A 6,000-nucleotide genomic window follows, 5' to 3' on the forward strand; every position below is an offset into this window, starting at 1 on the left:
ACATGATGTTTAAATTATTGCTGGCATGTGTTGCAATATTATTTATCCTCAACATAAACATGATGCCAAATATTAAAGTCATTTTGATCAGACTAGCAATTTTGGAGTTTTAGGAATGCATATTGGACCGGTTAACGTTTGTTTGTTCAGACTTGCATATGGTGTTTGACAATACTCGGATTCATAATTTAGTTCCTGGTATATGTGTAGAATTCAGTTTGAGTTGCGCCCATCAAGAATTATAGAAGGCCCATAGAGTGCTACAAGAGCCCAAAAGAGTTTTTAACAGAAATTTCAGCCCATTTAGCAAAACTAGCATAGGGCTTTTAAGAGGTTGCCAAAAACATCTGGCTATTTACTTTTGTTCTAAATATTACTCTAAAATTGTTTTTAAGATTGTTGAGGACAAATTTTTCACACCACATGGCTTCATTTCATTGACGACCCGCACCATGTCAACACTATCATGGATTTTGGGAAAATCTCTTCTAAAACCCAAAAGAGCCCATATTTAGACAAAAAGGCGTCAAAGCTCATGATTCAAGCTCATAGCACATCATCTCATTTTTTAGCTCATGATCCAAGCTCATGAGTCTCATCGGGGGAATTTTGGGAGTCGTGGTTTGGAGGGCCAAGAAGTATATTCAGTAAAACTTCAGTGATTCAAAGTTGATAAAGGAAAGTATGTTGCTTGGCATGTCTTCCCCAATTCCCTGAACTCTGATCGGTCAGTGTGCAATAGGTAACATTTGGTAAGCCTCTCATATCACATAACACTTAAAACGATAAAACTCCCAATGCTCTTTACATAAAAATTAATGTCCATTATATAATATAAGTTTAGAAATGTAATTATATCATTTCATATTAATTATATTATTATCATCTAAATCAATTACAAGCACATGGCTAAATATATATATATATATATATATTAATGTAAGGACTCAATTTGTAACGATCCCAAACTGGTATTGGGTTCGTACGTTAAAGGCCCAAACAATAAATTTGTAGAGAGTGGGCTGAAAGGCTAGGCCTTGATCACCGGACGGTGGTTAATCGTGGTGTTCATAGTGGACACACAGAGATGAGCTGCGCTTGCCCAAGAAGATTTTCTCCTCGGCACGACCTGGGAGGCTCTAGTTCTTCACCATTGTCCCCCCCCCCTCCCTTTTGGCTTGCTTCCTTCTCCTTTTATACTAGCCTTTAGCCTCCCTCCAACGTCCACGTGTAGGTTCAACTTTCTAGGGCTAATACTTGTCCTATCAGCCCATACCCAAAGTGGTTAGGGGTGGTTGTAAAAGCTGAAAAACATTACTCTGTCAAGCGCAGAGTACTTAATCGCAGTAATGGTAGCCCTTCCCTTGTCCTTTGTTGCCACACTGTTCAGGGGTCTTTTCCCCATCAATGCAGAGGTGTTTAGTTTTTCCATGAACTGTTCCTATACCATACTTGCCCTTTCTTCCAGGAGCGATTTGGGATGCCGAGGACAGAATCGTCCTCGGCTATATCTCTAGGCCATTTGAACTTTCGTTGTATGTCCTTAGCAATGTCCCTCCTCAGCAATGTCCCTCCTCGGCTTGGGCCTTGGGCCCTAATGTAAAGTGGGTCAGGGTCACAAGTTCTCTGGCCCCACAATTAATATCTCATATCTAGCATTAAAATGCTCTCTTTACTCTCCAAGATTTGGTTAAAATACAAAATGACCATAATTACATTTCTAAAATTTCATCAAATATCAACCAACTAGTCTATTACTTACCAAAATTATATATGGACTAAACATATAATTTTTCCAAGAGAGGAAACTTAGCCAAAAACACCTAAAACGGCTCCAGCGGAAGTTGCAACAATTTCTGCATAAGCTGTAACAACTCCAGCGGAAACTGTAACAGCTTCTACAGAAGCTGAAACAGCTTTAGTAGAAGCTATGACAGCCCAAGTAGAAGTTGCAGAAGCTCCAGCAGGTTGACACATACCCTAAAATGATGTCATTTGCCCATTAATGCCTAATCCCAGCAGCTGTGGTACCAGAAACAAGAGGATCCCATAAAGATTATCTTACCATCTTTAACCAAATCATGAATTTAATGCCAAGTTTTGTCCTCCAAGCAAAAGACGTGATTAGCCAGTTGTGACAGCTATGATTGACAACTGTGACAGCAGTTCTATCAGCCTTAATGTCCCTAGCTTTCTTCTTTTGGCTAAAAACCAAAATCCCTCTAATGAGACCACTTATTTTGTCAAAGATTTTTCCTGATTTCCTAAGTTTTCCTTCAACTAGTTCTAATCTAGTTATATACTTTGGCTCTATATAAAGAGGACCAAGCTACACACTAAAGTGGCCCCTCTCGAATCTCCCTCTCTCATCCCTAATATTCTGAAATTTCACTTGGCTGCATATATCCCTAAACTCTTCCATACTTCTCCATCTCTCTTACAAGATCTCTCTTCATAGATAACAACACATCACACCCATTACATCACACCATTACACACTATCCATCTCTCCCACACTTCAATACTTTGAAACTTCATCATTTTGCTGCCCAAAAACACATATCCATCTAATTCTTTATTTCTCATACAAAATCTCCCTTCTTAGAAAGCAACACAACCCATGACATAACACAAAAACCACTCCAGCAGCAGCTATAATCTCATCTATTTACTATATTTAACCTTCATATCATCTATCTCACACTTCCAAATATTTTACAAACACTTTCCTTATAAAATACCCATACATACTCCTTATATATCTTTAAAATTCATGTCTCACATAGTATACATATACAAGATCCATGTCCAACAAAGTATCTCATATAATTCCTATATATATTACAAACACCATATCTTACAAAATCTATATATTTCTTACCATCTCCACACATCTTAAAACATATCAAACACTCTTTCAAGAACTTATTGCTAAAAGCTCTTCTTATGAAAGGCAAAAACTTATAAAATTAAAAACCCTTCTTATGGAAGGCAATATCACTCATACTTGACTAAAAGACTAAAAGAGCATTACATGAGGAAAATCATTTAAGTGCATGATAAAGATGATGAACTTAACCAACCTATGCACATGGCTGGACATATTATCTCTCCTTCCAGTTACACCAATTTTTCCCTTTCAAACATGAAGTTACCATGAAAGGATTCACTTCATCATGATGCTGAAACGTTAAGTCTATTGATGTGATACAGCTAGAGCTGCAAAACATGAAGATAAGTCATCATATTTTGTCTTCAAATTTATATTATTAAATATATTTTATTCATTGTCATTATTTCACTCGACTAATGTTATTATGCTATTGAACTCCTTTTCTCATGTTGCTGAAATGTTAAAGTCCACTAATGTTATACGGTTGGAGCTACAAAATATGAAGAATATGAAGGTTATCAACTCATTAATGCTAAATGGCCAAAGCCACAAATCATATAAAAAATGAAGTGCTGCTATACAACTGGAGTCAGAAACATAAAAAAATAGTTATTTTAATATCATCTCACTATTTAATAAACATTATCTCACTAATACTTCATTAATGAACATACATATTAATTAATCGATCTATCATCATCGTATATATATTATTTGGACATAAACCAGCCTTGGACACATATTATTTGGACATGGACCATTGCCAGACATACCTTATTATGTTGAACATGAATCATGAACCTCAACTAGACATGGACTATTGGACTCATCCAATTGTTGGACATTAGACACCTAATTAAACACTTTCTAATATTGGACATCACTTCATAAACATAATAATAACGTATCAACTCACCATTTAATCAAAGCTATCATGCTAAGTATATTATTTATTTATTTCAACCATTATCATGATTCTAAGACTTTAGGTTTTATCTATTTTGTAGGCTTAAAAATATACTAGGAAGCCATTGGTCTATGCGGCCCAATGTCAAGTTCTGGGTTGACCTCCCCAAAACAAATTCGGACTTAGCAAAGTCACACATCCAAAGGCACGTGGCTACGCGCAAAAAACTGCCCCCGACAGAGATTGAAATTAAAAAGTTGTTTTTATGATTTTTTTTCAAAATAAAAATGTGTTTGGAAAAGATTTGTTTAAAAACAATTTTTAGAAAACAAAAATACAAAAACAATGGTAAAAATAATAAAAAACTCAAAAACATTTTTCTCTTTACCATCAATACCTAACAAAAAGCTTATCCCATCAACACCTATATTAGTAACATTTTTTTCCAAATTTTTTTAATAGGACTAACATATAACCATTTTAGGACGTCTCATGTTCGTGTTCTATCTAGTGAATATAAACACTCTGCAATCAATAAAAAGCTTCTTCGATCAACACTTATTAGTAACAATTTTGCCATAGGACCGACACATGGTTATTTTAGAACATGTATTTTGTCAATTGCACATAAGCACTCTACAATCACTACTTTATGGTCCTCACATAGAAATAGGTGTACTATATTCCACATATATCAAGGAAATGAGTTAGAAGTAATGAAGTTTACAAGATACTAGAGTTAAACTGTGTAAACTTTGTGTCACGATTGAGCTTGAATGTGATTTATAATCCACATCTTTTGGACACACTGCTCTTGGTAAATGATTAAGCAGAGTAACGATTGGATCGTTGTCAGATAAGAGCATCTTAGTGTTGAACAAAGTGAATACCATAAGACCAAGTAAAACTAAAACAAATATTGCCAATAGAAGAAACATCAGGATGTGTGCAATGCTCCCTTTCACTTCTTGTGCATATTCTGTGGAAGCTAGAGCAAGGACAGTCAACGGGAATGAGTAAGCCCGCCATGCCCACATTGAATCTTCTCATTGATTTCTTGAAAAGATTAATTTGGCCTGAAAACCTGAAACCACATAACCTCTATTTCACTTGTTACACTGTAAAAGAATGCAACTCACAAGTAGCTTCCAATTTATATGTATGCAGAGAGAGTGATTTTGAAGCTTGAGACTGGCCGTAGTAAGTACTTTCCAGTTTCCAAAACGTGTTTCTAAAGTCTAAACCCATGAACGGATTTGGAGCAGATTCGGGCTAGTCATAAAAGAGTCATATTATATCAAACACTTTCAACAAGACTGATATATATATATATATATATATATATATCTCTAAATTGAGGATCCTCTATTTGGGATCCTCAATTTAGATGCCCAAAATATCCTCAAATTCATCCATTTCTAAGACTTAAATCATAGATTTAGACATGTATGTAAGGACAATTTTTGGAGCCCAAGCCCGAACCGTATAGAATCCTGGTCCAAAAAGCCCAATACAATGAATTTTGTAGAGTATGGGTCAAAGAACTAGGTTTAGATGAGTTGAGCAATGGCTTGCATGAAATTAAGGAACAAACAGACAAGAATAAAAACTATTATGATCAAAGGACCTTCTGTCCGAGGAGACTTAGAATTTTATTTATGAATATAGATCACCCCATTAGGGTTCTTTTGCATGCTACCATCTTCTCTTCCTCTTTTTTCGCCTCTTACTTCATGGGGGCTTCTCTACATTATATAGGCTCTTTCTAATCATCTGGGTCTTACACTTGTTGATCATCTGGACTTCCACTTAAGCACCCATCCCATCAGACACTCTTTTCAGTCCTTTGTGAGTTGTGGCAGCCAAGGTAACACTGTTCAAGGGTCTTTTCCACATTAATGCGGCCAGAAAAGTAGCTGCAATGCATTTAATGTGGTGGTGGCAACTTTTCCTTAGATATTTTAAGTTTTCTTTTCTTTCTCGTGTTCAGGGGGCGTACTTCAACCACTTGAATATACACTTGGTCTGGGTTTGTCGTGTCCGAGGAGATGTTCCTCCTCAGACTTTCTTCCCTTTGTCTCCCAATGATGAGGCTTGTAAAGTAGATCACCTAAGTCATGTTTCTCTCCTCGGACTTGTTAGTGTCCTCAGACAAGGCCCAAGGCCCAATACATTATTTTGGGCCATAGTCCCCACAATG

The sequence above is a fragment of the Quercus robur genome, chromosome 2 (genome assembly GCF_932294415.1).
Source record: "Quercus robur chromosome 2, dhQueRobu3.1, whole genome shotgun sequence".
Taxonomy (NCBI): domain Eukaryota; kingdom Viridiplantae; phylum Streptophyta; class Magnoliopsida; order Fagales; family Fagaceae; genus Quercus; species Quercus robur.